Genomic DNA, 17079 nt, shown 5'->3' with positions numbered 1-17079 from the left:
ACCTGAAGCAAAATAGAGTGTATGAGAATCCATGTGTCTTCATGCAAAACCAACATTTATACTGACTTTAGTGGCTAAGAAAATATTAGTAATTTACTCTCTCAAGAATAATAGTGCATTTTATAGACACTCAGCTGAATTATACAATAGAAAAGATTTATCTGCTAACCTTTAAAAATGCTGCTTTCTAAAAGCAGAATAAGGTCTTATTCACACAGATGTGGCTCCAGTTTGCACCACAGCTGTGCTGGTAGCCAGCAGGTGTCTGTGAAAGCTCACCAACAGACAACTCCTTTAAGCCCTGAAACCACAGATGTGTGTGCATCTAATAACCAGGTCTTTCATTTGCCCCTCTTTCTCTTTTTATTTTTCTCATTTTCTCCTCAGTTATCCACAGCAAGATGTGTTTTATTTGGTCAGATCATTGCCATGTTCTTCCTTCAAGCTGCCATGATATGAAGAAGCATGCATCATGCATGGCACAAAGCTGTCTAGACCCTCCCTGATACAAGTGATATTTGTCATCTTACCTCCTGTTTGTATTCATCTGCAGATGTACCAAGCAGTGTCACTTGGTGAGTCTGAGCTCTCATACCAAGCAGCCAAGTTTGGATACCTTCCTGATACAGAGCAGAGTATGGATCTGTCTGGATGGGGTGAGGGACACCCTGTTATGACAGGAGTTATGGAGTACCATGACTGTACTAATTTCTTTGTATCTTCTCTCAGCAGCTGCCTGTTCATAACACAGTTAGCTTCAGCTCCTGCATGACCTACCCTTCCAACCTAGGCAGTGGATCAACCCAGTCAGTTGTAACATCCTACCTAAAAGAGAGGAAAGGGAGGTTCATTCTCAAGGGGAAAGACAAGGTCTTTTATTCAATCAGAAATTAGAGAGAGGTTAGTCTCTAATCACTTCATGCAGAAAACTTTCTTGACAACACTATAATTTAGGTATCAAAGATGTAATTTTTGCACACTGAGTAGACTGTTAGTGGGGCTATAGTTTGACTAGCTGTGAGATCATGGTAATCACAGAATTCAATAAATTACTTTTCTTCTCATTAACTTCAGCTTTTGCCTGGATTAGCTTGAACCAGCTGTAATTCATCTAGGCTTTGGTCTCCTTCCTACACTGAGAGATAACAAGTAAACAGCACCATCTGCATGGAACAAGGGAGCTGAGACTTCTCTTTCAGTTAAAAATTGTTGTATTTTGGTTTGTTTTGCCTTTTTTTTTTTTTTTTTCATTTCAGACAGGAAAGCAGCACCAGCTGAAATTAATCTTTATCATGAATAAACAATTGATTCAGTGCTTGTGAACACCCAGCAGGATTAGTGAGACAGGAAAAGATTTACACTAAGTAGGAGATTGCTCTCTACACCACACAGTCAGAGAAAATACGATTGCTTGTGTATGATGCTATTGGTACTTGCTGTCCTGGTGGTCACATCTGCACCACTTACTGTGTCGTACCAGAATGTCAGCTGGGGTGAATTAGTGTCCTCCCACTATGTCAAGCACAATTCAACTCGCTGTTTGGCATATTTCTTCCAGCAGGAAAATAGACAAATGACTGTAATGAAAACAAGAACAACTAAAACATATATGTGACACCGAATGTTTTTTATCTTTCTAAATCTGAAAACAAAGCCAAAATCTCTCTCCCTCAGTTTCTCTCTCAAGTTAGATTAATAATATATTTGTACTTGTGAGTGAGGCCATGTAGCAACAACAGGGGAGTTCTCATGTCAGTGATTGCCTCATAAGCCAAAGAGAAATTATTTCCTTCCTGGCACAGATTACAGTGGGAGAAATTCAATAACAAAATGGGTCAAACAAATCAGCTCAGAAGCTGTCAGAGAACAGCACACAGTAAAACATAAATAAATCACTTACAGAATCTTTAGAATGAATTAAAGATAAAGTCTCTTGTCTTCTAGTTGCTCTGATTGAAAAAAATACAAAAAGAATTGGATGAAAATAGTTCCATTCGCTATTTCTGAATCAAATTTTATTAAATATAGACTTTGAAATTGTTCACTATCTCCCCAATTTGTGTGAATAATACAAGTTGTTCTGTAAAATTCCATTTGAGTTTTAAATGTCTTTCCTAACGTCTTGAATTTCAAGAGAGTTTGTGTGACTACAGTTCATGCAAAAAATTGTTGATTATTAAATATCATAGTGATTACTCATGCTAATAAAAATGCAAGAATTTCTTGCATTTCCCACCCAATAGAAAATAGTTACAGTACAAACACCCTAACTCAACAATTTCTATCTTCCCCATCCTTCTGCTTGACAGGTATAAGCAACTACAGAAAAAAGACAACTGGTTATTTCAAATGATTGTCTAAAGTAAAACAAATTACATATAGTAAACTCTTTAGTAAGCATCAAGTCTTTTGTCAGAAAACTTTTAATCGGCCCCTAATTGTAAACAATTATTAAGGAATAGGATTATTAAGGCAAGGAGAACTTAACAGGAAACTGAATGTCTTTCTAAGATTTTTTTCAATGGAAGAGCTCCACGCAAGAAAGGTAAAAATACAATTTTCACAGGAAAAAAACATCTGTTTAGAGCAACCTAAAGTAAACCACTATTTTGTACTCTTAGCTCCTTAGATTCTTAAGGAGATTGCTAACAGAACAAAATAATTTATTTAAACATAATAACTAGGTGAATCATAATTAATTTAGAAGTTCCTGACATTCTTAAGTTTTACCAACCCACAGAGGATTTCAGAGCACTTGTGCAGAAGTCTGTAATAGTCTGATGTTTCTTTCCAAACTTTTTCCGAACTAGCAATGACTTCAGCAGTTCAGTCACTTTTGGTAAGTCACCAGGGTCAGACATTTGCTGATTTCTGGTGTTGTTAGAGGCAACTCCAGTTCTGAAAGTCACACATTTCATCCTAAATGGGATTAATTATTGGAGTTGTTTCTATACCAGTGCAATATGACACAAGTGAAATACAGCGCTGTGTAATAGTGACAAAACACCACAAAGTGACAACAAGTAGTCTAACAGTCCACATGTAATGACTGTGAGCTTTTTCTCCTTCTATGCATGTTTCAAATGCTATATACCCTACATTATTTTTGGGTTGCTTGATTCTTGATTGTTCTTGGTTACGAGCTTTCTATCGTATGGTTGCTTGCCATTATTAATAGGTTGTAATTATAGATCTTTTATCTATCATACCATCTTTCTGCACCCACTCGAAGGGATATTGGTGTTCAGGTCACAGGCTGTGAGGAATGTCGTAGCTTTTCCCTGGTAGCTGGGAGCAATCCTGAGGATGGCTGTGTGAGGTGCGAGCAGGTTGATGACCTGCTAAACCGGGTGGCGCAGCTCCAGGATGAAGTGTTGGAGCTCAGGGAGGAGGTGAGTAAGTTAAGAAAAATTAGGGAAAGCGAGAGGGAAATTGACAACTTCCATAATCTGGTTGCGGCAGAGCTGAAGGAAGAAGTGGAGAGGTTAGAGGGGATCAGGGAATGTGAGGAATTAGGTGACAGGGGGCAATGGCACAAGGTCCCTACTCGGAGAGGCAAGCGTAACTGCCTGGCAATTCCCGCCCCCCCCGCCAGGTGTCCTTGCATAACAGGTACGGTGCTCTGCAAGGGAAACTGGATAACAGTGAGGATGATGGTTCTCCCTGCTTGGAGGTGTCACCAAAGCCCAGTCGGACTGCCGTCGGCATTACAACCTCATCAGTAATGAATAAAAGGTGGGTCATTGTCATTGGTGACTCACTGCTTAAGGGAATAGAAGGCCCGATATGCAGACCGGACCCGCTGCACAGGGAGGTCTGTTGCCTCTCAGGGGTCAGAGTTAAAGATGTCAGGAAGAAGCTTCCTTCCCTAGTACAGCCCTCAGACTATTACCCCCTTTTATTGTTTCAGGTAGGCAGTGAGGAATTAGTAAGAACCACTCCAAGGACAATGAAGAAGGACTTCAGAGCCTTGGGGCGCCTGGTCAAGGGATCAGGAGCACAGGTTGTGTTCTCCTCTATCCTTCCAGCTGTGGGCAATGATGAGGGATTAGGCAGGAAGTACCAACAGATTAATACCTGGCTCCGAGCCTGGTGTGTCCAGCAGGGGTTTGGGTTTTTTTGACAGCGGCTGGATCTGCAAGAGGCCAGGTCTGTTAGAAAGGCATGGTAATAGCCTGTCCCACAGAGGGAAAAAGGTTTTGGGAAGAAAATCGGCAGGGGTCATAGAAAGAGCTTTAAACTAGCGATGAAAGGGGGTGGGGGTGAAATCAGGATCACTGGAAGGGAGCCGGAATGCAGTATGCCGGTGCTTGTGGGGGAGGAATGCACTAGCAAGATCGCGCAGTCTTGTGAATTAGAAAGGGATCAAGGTGTCATGCCAGGTTGCAGACAGAGCACAGGGGTTCTTGAGGGGTTGGTTACTGTGGAAACATTTGAGCATCATCAGGGGGCTCCAGGTACCTCATCAGGGACCCAACTCAAATGCCTCTATATGAATGGCCGCAGCTTGGGCAATAAACAAGAGGAGCTGGAGATGCTTGTGAGCCTGCAGCGCTATGACCTGATCGGAATCACAGAGACATGGTAGAATGACTCATGTGATTGGTGTGTTGGACTAGAGGGGTATAAACTGTTCAGGAAGGACAGGCAGGGGAGATGAGGAGGGGGTGTTGCCCTCTATGTCAATGAACAGCTAGAATGCATGGAGCTCCACCTGGCAAGTGATGATGAAAGAACTGAGTGCCTGTGGGCCAGGGTGAAAGGAAGGGTAGGAGACTTTACAGTGGGAGTCTGCTACAGACCACCCAACCAGGAGGACCAAGTGGATGAGGCCCTACATAGGCAGATAGGAGTTGCTGCTCGTTCACAAGTCCTGGTCCTCATGGGGGATTTTAACCACCCTGATATCAGTTGGAAAAACAACACAGCGGGGAACAAGCAATCCAGGGAATTCCTGGAATGCATTAACGATAACTTCCTTATCCAAGTGATAGAGGAACCAATGAGGAGAGGTGCCATGTTAGACCTCGTTTTTGTCAATAGGGAAGGGCTGGTAGGTAATGTTGAACTCATGGGTAGCCTTGGCTGCAGTGACCATGAGATGGTGGATTTTGAGATCCTAAGGGCAGCTAAGAGGGGGAAGCTCAGCAAGCTTGAAACTCTCGATTTCAGAAGAGCTGACTTTCGCTGCTTCAGGAACCTCCTTGGTAGTGTGCCATGGGATAAAGTCCTGGAAGGACTGGGAGCCCAAGATTGCTGGTTGACTTTCAAGGATCATCTCCTCCAAGTTCAAAGGCACTGCATTCCTAAAAGGAAGAAATCAGGCAAAACCACCAGGAGACCTATATGGATAAACAAAGAACTCCTGGCTAAAATCAAATACAAAAGGGAGTTACACAAATCATGGAAGCAGGGACTGGTAACCTGGGATGAGTACAAGGACGTTGCTCGTGTACTCAGAGACCAGGTTAGAAAAGCTAAGGCCCTGACAGAGTCAAATCTGGCCAGCGATATTAGAAATAACAGAAAAGGATTTTATAGATATGTGAGAGAAAAAAGAAAAACAAGAGAGAATGTGGGGCCCCTCCAGAAAGATACGGGTGACCTGGTTGCTGAGGACATGGAGAAGGCTGTAATTTTCAACAACTTTTTTGCCTCGGTCTTCACTGGCAACCACTTGAACCATACCACCCAAATCACAGAGGATGCTGACTGGGTCTGGGAGAGTGAAGAACCACCCAGGGTAGGAGTAGATCAGGTCCGGGAACACCTAGAGAACTTGAAGGTGCACAAGTCCATGGGACCTGATGAGATACATCCACGGGTCCTGAAGGAACTGGCGGCTGAAGTTGCTAGGCCACTAGCCATCATATTTGAGAGGTCCTGGCAGTCTGGTGAGGTTCCTGCAGATTGGAAAAGGGCAAACGTAACCCCCATCTTTAAAAAAGGGACCAAGGACAACCCGGGAAACTACAGACCAGTCAGCCTTACCTCTGCGCCAGGTAAAATCATGGAACAGATTCTCCTGGTAGCTGTACTAATGCACATAAAAAAATAACCAAGTGGTTGGTGACAGCCAACATGGCTTCACTAGGGGCAAGTCGTGCCTGACTAACTTAGTGGCCTTCTACCAAAGCTACAGCGCTGGTTGACGTGGGTAAAGCAATGGATGTCGTTTTCCTGGACTTGTGCAAGACGTTCGACACTGTCCCACATGACATCCGTGTCTCTAAAACGGAGAGACAGATTTGACAGATGGACCACTCGGTGGATAAAGAACTGGCTGGATGGTCGCACTCAAAGAGTTGTGGTCAATGGTTCAATGTCTACATGGAGACCAGCATCAAGCGGTGTCCCTCAGGGGTCTGTTCTGGGTCCAGTGCTGTTCAACATCTTTGTCAGCGACATGGATGACGGCATTGAGTGCACCCTCAGTAAGTTTGCCGATGACACCAAGTTGTGTGGTGCCATGGACTCACTTGAGGGAAGAGATGCCATCCAGAAGAACCTTGATAGGCTTGAGAAATGGGCCAGTGCAAACTGCATGAGCTTCAACAAGTCAAAATGCAAGGTCCTTCACCTTGGTCGGGCCAATCCTAGGCACAAATACAAACTGGGCACAGAGTGGGTTGAGAGTAGCCCTGAAGAGAAGGATTTGGGGGTGTTTATAGATGAGAAGCTCAACATGAGCCGGCAGTGCGCTCATGCAGCCCAGAAGGCCAACTGCATGCTGGGATGCATCAAGAGAAGCGTGGTCAGCAGGTCAAGAGAGGTGATTCTCCCCCTCTACTCTGCTCTTTTGAGACCCCACCTCGAATACTGCGTCCAGTTCTGGTGTCTCCACCATAAGAGAGACATAGATTTGTTGGAGTGTGTTCAGAAGAGGGCCACAAAGATGGTCCAGGGGCTGGAGCACCTCTGCTACGAGGACAGGTTGCAGGAGCTGGGATTGTTCAGCCTTGAAAAGAGAAGACTTTGGGGGGACCTGATAGCTGCCTTCTAATACCTGAAGGGAACTTACAGGAAGGCTGGGGAGGGACTTTTTACAAGAGTGTCCACTGATAGGACAAGGGGAAATGGGTTTAAGTTGAAGGAGAACAGATTTAGATTACATCTTAGGAAGAAATTCTTCAGTACGAGGGTGGTAAGACTTTGGAATAAATTGCCCAGAGAAGTTGTGGATGACCCCTCCCTGGAGGTGTTCAAGGCCAGGTTGGATGAAGCCTTGAGTAGCCTGATCTAGTTGGGAGGCATCCCTGCCCATGATAGGGAGGTTGGATTAGATGATCTCTGAGATCCCTTCTAGCCTATGCCGTTCTATGATTCTGTGATCTTATCTTAGATGTTATTCTTGTCTTACTTTCAAACATCCAGATATAATAAATCAGCTACTCAAGTGTGATAACTACACCTGCATTCCTTTTATACTGACCATTATGCATCGTATTTGGCAGACAACTAGATCTGCTTTCTATTCAACGGGCAGTTAAAAGCAAATCCTACATTTCCACACGTAGCTGCCATAATAGTGGGTCACTTCAAGCTATCCTTGAACTATAAGAAGGAATATTGTTCTGGCCTGATACCATAAATAGTTAGTTCTTCTTCACTTTCCTACTATTTTCAAACAAATTGTTTGTATTACAGTTGTTTCATGCTCTGTCTAGCTCCTGGGTTCATTCAAGACCTAAGCCCACCTCCTTTGCAGCCCACTCTCTTCAGAGATACCTTCTTCCTTGAATGAGATCATGATGAGCCCATTTTTGTCTTTTTAAACTTGCACCCTGTTCCTTTTTACCTAATTTTTAAACTATATCCTCCCCAGTCTCTGTCTTCCCATTATTTTTCTACCATCTTTGACCTGTTTTGATTCTCGTCTCTCACAAATTTTACACGCATACTTACCTTTTGTAGTTCTCATAATCATATCATTGTCCATACAAATCTATGTGTTTGCTAGCCTTTGTTTTTATCTTTGATCTGGAATCTTAGTCAGACTATCAGTTCATGAATATGGTATTGTTAACTTGATTTGGGTCTTCATCTGATCCAGTTAGGGTTCCTAACTTCTGTTTCAGTGGAAAGGCTCTTTCTTGATGGTTTTTTTAAAGAAGTCTTACCCTGCTGGGTTATTTCCAGATCGTTTCCAGATGTCTTCTTTAAAACAGTTTCAGATTATTTAAATTGCATTCCTTGTATCCTGCCTTTGCTATTTATATTCTCAGTTGTGCATAGGCATGGCAACTATATATAAATTAAATGCAAAATTGTGCATTCAATCTTGCAGAACCAAATAGATGAGTGCAATGTTATGTGGTAGTTGTTAATCACTCTTTTTGTCTCAGCTTCCTATCTGAGATCATACAAAGCACCTCAGAACAGAATAGAAAATAAATAGAAAATAGGAGGAGGTCCAGTAAAAGTGGCTGTAAACCTTCTTCCCTGCTAGCACTCTCTGTTGTGGCATGTGCCTTATTCACACCATGGAAGAGCAGTCATGTAGTTGCTCAGCTCTGGCAATCCTGCTGGGAGCATATCTGCATCCAGATTTATGTGTGAGACTAATTATGTACTGTTCTTAAGTCACTGTGACATACTTGGAGCCAAATAGAAATGTTGTTGGCAGTACCAGAGAAAGCCTTGGCTTTGGATGAAGACAAAGATGCAGGCAGGAGTTTGGGCTTGTGGAGACAACAACAGGGTTGTCTAATTGAAATAGAATCAGGATTGCTAAATCCTAACATCCCTCACATCCCTTCCCTGCAGAGAGTTGACAGCTGTGAAACAGCGATGTCTCTCCACGTTCCCACCAAATGATCAGGCAGATATTCACCAGAGTGCTGTAATAAGATCCCAAAATTGCTTGTAATCCATGAGGTTATGAGTGTGATCCTTTCAGAGGAGATTTCTGATTTTCTTTAGAGAAATCTAGGGAGCTGCATAGCAAACACTACAAAAAAAGATCAACAAGATTGCAAAGTTTAGATCCAACATACAGGCAGTGTTAGAAATAAGTTGTTCAGAAAGACTTCATTAGTTACCTTTTCTTAAGGCATGAGTACACATACTTTTCTATTTTCTTCATGGGAGGTGAGCATTATTTGTTTACTGGCAGATAAAACAAGAGATTGTCTGTATGTTTTCTGTCGCTGATTCCTCTCTTACTGGGAAAACTCAGATACCAGTTATCAAAGGGCAAAGGTTGAATTCCCATGTCAGAGGTTTTCAGGAGCAAGGGTAATGAATAGCATAAAGAAAAAAGTTCTTCAATGCTTTATCTGAATGTAAGTTATTATGTACAGTATTAGGGGAAGAAGAGAAGTCAGGCTAGTCTACACAGAATTTATTAGAGCTGGACACCTTCTTTCCACATAAAGGATACATAAATTTATAAGTGGAAGAAGATGTAACCACAATAGGTAGCATGTGTGATAGGGTAACTGCTAGTATGGAAAATCCCTCCAGTACTCTAAACTCAGGTTATTTTTGTTTTCAAAATTGTGAACCACAGCAACCTTATTAATGCTTTGATATGTTTTGAAATTGTGCAGTTGAGAAACAGTTTTTGTGTCTATAGGCAAGGTCAGCTGATGGCACAATTTAGAAAGAGTGCGGGAATGAAGGAGATGAGGAAGGTCATAAAACTACTACTGCATCCTGCAATCTGTGGTGTGACATACGGGATAACAAAAATGGAGTGTCTGCAGTCTGCTTTGTAAATCTACTTTGTAGACACAAATGCTCCCTGAGTCGGAAAGGAGTCTTGCGTAGAATCAGTTCTACAATTCCTTCACTGAACTTCCTCATCATCATCCTGGAGATCAGTTTGTGATCAGTGAAATGTGGCTCATGGTTTTGGTGGAAGGGTGGAAGACCGACTTTGAGAGTTTTTTTCTTTTTAATAAGACAAAATTTTGAAAAGTTATAAAGAAAATATTTTGATTTGTGCTTTTTGCACGTTTTTTTTTTTAATAATTTGGGGAAGGTTATAGCCAAATAGTATGTTTGGCTCTTGTCTGTACAATGAATTGGTTAAAGTCTAAATTTCCATTAATTTAGGGAAAATCTGTGGCTTTGACATGGTGGGAGTTATTGCCACTTAACATGGGACTTATTTTTATATAATGTTTAAGATCACCTTATGATTTTAAGTTTCTCAGCTCTTTGTGGAGAAGAAAAACTAAAAATATCAAATTATTATTTTATGTACAGATTATGTTGCAAAATCTTTGGCAAAGAAACTAAGTAATTTTGATCTATTCAATGTCAGAGACAGAAATCTCTATGAAACAAGAACACACTATTTTTCTGTATAGTTCTAGTGGTCAATACAATCAGTAAAAGAATTATGTAAAACTACTAAATATTGATAGCCAGCACAATTAGCCTCATCCTTATCCTCATCCTCACAAATATATTTATGCTCCATTCAGACTCTGAGATGTTTACATTCAATAATAATAAAGCCGTAATAATGATTTACAATTGAATAGATAGTACGAAAGTTCATTGACAACTCACTGTAACTTTTGTTATTCAGAGGTAGGGTTAGTTATACTTTTTAGGTTCAGGTAACCTGACTTTACAGATGTTAAAAATCAAATATAGGTTATAAAATGTTCTGCTATATTCACATTTTATAAGGAAGGTATTTTAGGGGAAGTGGGATGGAGGAAGAAACCTGCTCAGTACACGGGTATATAGATTAGGCCAAATCACTAAGAACTTCTAAAGTGTAGTCTATGTTTTATTTCAGCTCATTGCTGCCCTGCTAGTTTTCTGAGTACATTTTATACTTTTTCACTGTTTCATTATGTAGACTTCTTTAGACTAATGAGGACAATGTTGTCTTCTTTTCTTGTTTGGCATTTGTTTTTGTCTTTGACTTATTTCAAATAATTTGGTTTATTAATGACAGAATTACAGGTTTAACATTATTTCAGAGTCTACAGAGTAATGATCCATTGTTGACACTGTAGTTGTTCTCACAGGACTAAGCAGCAATGAGTCAATAATTAGCTAGGTAGGCTTTCACTAATGTGACAGACGAGGCACTTTGTATCTGGCAGAGACTTTTTGAAAAGCTGATCCATTGTACTCTTTTTTTTTTTTTTTTTTTTCCCCAGGATGGAATCATGATTTGAATAAACTTGCAATCAGGTGAACGCAAACTCATTTGAAGTCTTTTTGATACTTACTAGTTAGCAAGGTTTGACTGGATAATTTAGCAATGTTTGCAAACTTCTACCTAATTAAAATGAAATGGGCTGATACATAAATTCTGAGAAAATACATGCTCAAGCTTTGTAGCTTTTTATGCTCTCGACTCAAATCTAGACAAAACATATCAGGTTGGGTATAAATTCTCCTTTGTGTTTCAGCTGTGACTAAAAAGCCATATTAGAACTATAGGAATTTATCCCATGTGACTCAGAAATAAGAAAAATATGAAACTCATGAGAACTGAAACCAGCTGTTCTTCTGCTTCCTTTCCTTGAGCACAGAGTGACAGATGACATCATTTTTAGATGGATGGTGCATCAGATTTAATAAACTCTTATTAAATAGTAATAGCATTACTATAATTACTATGATATTATTAAATAGCATTACTATTTAATAGTATCATAGTATAACACTTTTATCAGGCAACAAATTTTATATGTAAGTAAGCAGGAATAAAAGCCAGGAAATTGGGAAAAGCATTGCTTTTAAAATACTGTAAGTTAAGGCAAAATATGTTTATCAGTACCTGTGATTACACCTGTACAAGGTTGTCTATCTATTATAGTTGTAGATGTTGTATAAAATACTTAATATTTTTCCAAATAACAAAAGTCTAATTGTATTTACAGCATAAAACTGGCTACAGAAATCAGTGGCTGTGAGGAAAAGGGCAAATGATTTATCCAGTGACTGTATTCTAATCAAACCTGATACAGCATAGAGTCACCTTACCATCAAAAGATTTTTGACACCTTGATACTGAAAAATGTCTTGATTATACTGAGTAACAGATGATACTACCATCTGTACTAGTTTCAGCAAGATCATAGACATCAGCAGGAATATGAATTTTGTACTCGTGTTATAAATCCCTCTGCTGTGCTTTCTTTTCTTTCCCTGTCCAGATTCATGTTTTCTTAGTCTTGCTTCTACTTCTGATTTTCTAAGCTGGGTTGTATTTTCCAAAGAGCAAAAGGATCATCCCTGACACAGGTAGTCTCATACCACTGGAACAGTAAAGCAGCTCACAATGTCATAGCGTTTTGTACATAACAGTACATATAAATGTACAACTTATTCTCAGAAAGGAGTGAAAGTGCTTTGTTGAAACAATCCCTCCAAAATTATTCCTCCCAAAACTCAAGCAAGTATCCAGCAGGCAAAAATTCAGCACAGAGAGTTAAAATTTGTGTATTTATAAATTTCTTACATTATTTTTTAACATTTTCTACCAAGACTGTTTAAAATAAATAAAATCATATCTTCCAGATAAGAAGCAGATCAAAGTTCAGATTAATGATCTTAACAGTCCTTTACAGCTCTGGAAGGAGGGTCTTTCCACTCAATGATCTCAAAACATTAAACAAAAAGCACTAAGGTTTCTTAACATGCCCTTGAAGTAAAGCTTCTTAGCTTTGCTAAGACGATGTAAAAGATTATGCAGTTTCCATTAAAAAAATCTAAAATTTCAAGAACAATTGTTATTTCTTATTAATAAAAATATTTTAATGATATTATTATTTAATTGTTCTTTTTTTCCAGATATGAAAATGTTTTGACAAAACTGTTAACCATTTTTGTACAGTCTTTCTGACTGAGTATCACAGGATAACTCAGATTGGAGAGGACCTCAGGAAGTCTGTTGTTCAATCTGCTGCTCAAAGCAGGGTTAGCCATGACATCAAAGCAAGTTACTCAAGTCTTTAACAAGTCAGGTTTTGAAAACCCCCAAGGATGGAGATTGCAGAGTCTCACTGGGCAACCTGTATCCAGACTGAGATAAATAATAAAATCCCTTATTTCAATTTCTGCCTATTTTCTCTTGAGTTCCCACCATACTGTGTTGTAGGTGAACTCATAGACCTCCCCTAGGTACTGGGGGAAGACTGCTTTTGGGTCTGAAGTCTCTCCTCCTCCAAAACTCCCTTCTCCAGGTAGACTGGTCCCAGCTCCCCCAGCTGCTTTCCGTAGGGTAAATGCTCCAGACTCAACAACCTTGGTGGCCTTTGCTGAATTCACTCCAGTTTGATAATGTCTTTCCCATGTTGGGGGGCTAAAACAGCATGTAGTATCTAGATGGGGTCTAATGGGTGCTGAGCAGTTGGTATGATCCCTTTGCTTTGTCTCTTGACCTTGACCTGTTCACACAGTGCAGGACACTGTCAGCACTTCTTGTTTCGACCAGACCCCAGGGTCCTTCCCACAGACCTGCTCGGGGCCACCCCAGCCCACTCCCGTGCCACTGCAAAGGGCTTATCCCTTCCATGTGCTGGACTGGGCATTGCTTCTGGCTGAATTTCATAAGGTTCCTGTTGGCTCATTCCTCCCATCCGTCCAGGCCCTTCTGAATGTCAGCCCTGCCCTGGAGTTGGGTGTCACCTGCAAACCTGGTCAAACTGCATGCACTTGTGCTACCCAACCCAAACTGCAAAATCTATACAAAGCCTATCAGAACTCTATGCAGAGTGCACTCATGCTTCATCTTCCACTTAAAGACGCTAAGAAGAACAGATCTAAGGACAGAATCCTGTGACAATCCACTTATTACCAGCCTTCATTAACCACTGCTTTCTAAACCTCACTGGCAAATCAGCTTTTTATTCATCCAGTTGTCTATCCATCCAAACTGGAAAACCCCACTTTCAGTACAAGAATATTGTGGGAGTTTGTGTGGGACAAAGGGAGATGCCAGGTGTGTTTCTGTAGTGTAGCGGTTATCACATTTGCGAAAGGTCCCTGGTTTGAAACCAGGCAGAAAAAAATTCATTTGGCCTCTTCAGGGATCTGCTTGGTAGAGTAGATGGGAGAAAAAGCTCTGGAGGGAAGACGGGCCAAGAATGTTGGTTAATATTCAAGGATCCCCTCCTCCAAGCTCAGCAGCAATGCATCCCAACAAAAAGGAAGTCAGGTAGGAACACCAGGAGGCCTGCATGGATGAACAAGGAGATCCTGGACCAACTCGGACACAAAAAAGAAGCCTACAGAGGGTGAAAGCAAGGACAGATAGCATGGTAAAAATAGAGAGAAATGGTCTGAGCAACCATGGATCAGGTTAGGAAAGCTAAAGCCCTTATAGAATTATATCTGGCCAGGGACATCAAAGGCAAGAAGAAAAACTTCTATAGATACGTCAGTGATAAAAGGAGGACTAGGGAAAATGTGGGCCTTTTCCAGAAGGAAACAGAAGTCCTAATTACCCGGGATATGGAGAAGGTTGAAGTATTCAATGACTTCTTTGTCTCAGTCAGCTTTCACTGGCAAGAGTCACTCTACTCACACTGCCGAAGTCGCAGAAAGAAATGATAGGGACTGCGAGAATGAAGAACCGCCCAGTGTAGGAGAAGATCAGGTTTGAGACCATCTAAGGAACCTGAAGGTGCTCAAGTCCAGAGATGTATCCAAGGGTTCTGAGGGAACTGTCAGATGAAGTTGCTAAGCCACTATCCATGATATTTCAGAAGTCTTGGCATTCTGCTGAAGTTCCCAATGACTAGAAAAGGGGAAATATAACCCCCATTTTTAAAAAGGGAAAAAAAGAAGACCCAGGGAACTACAGGCCAGTCAGTCTCACCTCTGTGCCCATCAAGATCATGGAGAAGATCCTTCTGGAAACTATGCTAAGGCACATGGCATAAGAGGAGGTGATTGGTGACAGCTAACATGGCTTCCCCAAGGGCAAATCATGCCTGACTAATTTGGTGGCATTCTATGATGGGCTTCCAGCTTTGGTGAATAAGGGAAGAGCAAAAAAGGTGAAAGAAACCATTAACAACATGCTGCTACCAGCAAAGGAAAAGAAGAAATCCCATCAGCAACATCAGTCTCCTCAGGGATGTTGTTGACTCACTGCAGCTGTATTGCTCTTTCTGAAGAAGATTTGCTCTGTTGGCCTTAGAATAGAGAGCTGTGGTGGAAAAGAGCATATCCAGAGAAAAGGTATAGAAAATAGGAAGTTTTGTTTAACATTTTTTAGTGATATTATTAAAGACATTTGATTTCTATTAAGTAGACAATTTGGAATAGAAGAACGTTGAATATTTGATGAATTTCGTAAATGTCAATATCATTGTAACTGTGAAAATAATGATAACTTTTTTGTATTTTATCTATATTTTAATAGGGTTAACAATAAATTCTTGGTTTGATATGTACAGTGTTCTTCCCTTTTTACCCATAAGCAGAGTTAGAAAGTAACAAAAAATTAGATAATGGTGATTTAAATCTACTGTATAATATCTGATCAGTGGAAATCCTGTATATCTGCTTTTAGCCAAAGCAGAAGTAGGTCAACTTGATTTGTAGTAAATGTGAATTATACTCCATGGTGAGATTTACTTTTTTCAAATCATGGCCAACGCATGAAGAACAAACAAACAATTCTACAGCTCAGCTGATGTCTGGTAACTTAGTGAATCATAGTAGCTGGAGGATTAGGTATCAAAATAATCAATTCTAGACAAAACCATAACAAAAAAAAAAATATAAGTAAAAGTATTCGATGTACCTAAACCTGTTCTAAAATGTACTACAGTTAATCCAATGAAATATTAGTATGACTTTTAATTTAATTCAATTTTTAGACAATAAAATTACCATTTAAGAACTATGCAACAGTCTCTACGGAAAGTTTGATTAAAATAATGTAATTATCAGAATACAAAGCTATATTAGCTTAACCAAATCTCAAAGCAGCTCTGCCATACTTCAGATACAGAGTATTGACATCTGAAAAACTTTAATTCCAAATTAACTTGCACAGAAATTGACACTGAGATAATAAAAGGCATGAAATATGAGTGACAAAATTATTGTTGTGCATTCATAAATTCAGTCATAGTCCGTCCTAACAACACTAAGGCAGAACTATAAGAGAGACTTTCCTGAATTGCAGCAAGATTTTGAAACAATAAAATCTTTTCTCTCCAAAATGAATATGTATTTTGAAATCAATATTTTTTCTAGAAAGCTTCCCCAGCAAAATGACTAAAATTGACAGTCCTGACCACGAATGAGTTGTTAGATCCTATGCACATGTTAAACCTCAGACCACAAATAATTAAAAAGTCCTAGAAATATCCACAATCACCTTAAATAGTGCACTTCATTTCCATAGAAGTCATTTTCTACATTGAAGTGCAAGAATCAAGTGGCTTAATTGCTCATTTGTCTGCCTCTGGGATACAGAATGTTAGTTTATTTAATGCATGAATGCTCCAGAGTAATTTCCCCCATATTTATTTTCCACCGGTGCATCAATCATGTTCATTTGACAGGGTTCTGGAAAACATAATCTTTGAGACTGACTGTAAACAGTGAAATGTGCCAACCTTTTCAGAAGGTGATGGGAAAAAAGAAATCTCTACACAACTAAACACTAAACTAAACACAACTAAACAAGTACCATGTTATATATATATTTCCATGTGTGTATTTCCCTAAAGAAACAGAACTTATGCAGTAATTCCCTACTCTTCCTTTTCAATTCCCAGAAAGATGGAATAAAGCAGAATCTTAAACTCTGGATCAGTGCACACATGTCCAACACTATATAGCAAAGATAAATTATATAGCAAAGATAAATAAGAAGATAAATTATTCTTATGGCCAAAATCAATCCAGATAACCTATTCTAAAATGAAAGCAGAAACTTTCCCTTACAAGAGACAGTAAGAGAGAAAAGGATAAAATAAATTGACAAAACAAATATGAATCTTTGTCCATGGAGTCTGAAACCTTCTGCTCCTAAAAAAATAAGTTCCCATTTTTAATCAGGTCTTTTTATTCAGTCTTCACAATTAAATCTCCCAATGATGCCTTCTCACATTAGGTGAAGGCTGTGGGTGTGCCTTGCCT

This window comes from Tauraco erythrolophus, chromosome 7 (genome assembly GCF_009769465.1).
Source record: "Tauraco erythrolophus isolate bTauEry1 chromosome 7, bTauEry1.pri, whole genome shotgun sequence".
NCBI lineage: Eukaryota > Metazoa > Chordata > Aves > Musophagiformes > Musophagidae > Tauraco > Tauraco erythrolophus.
Note: the sequence above shows the minus strand (reverse complement) of the source record.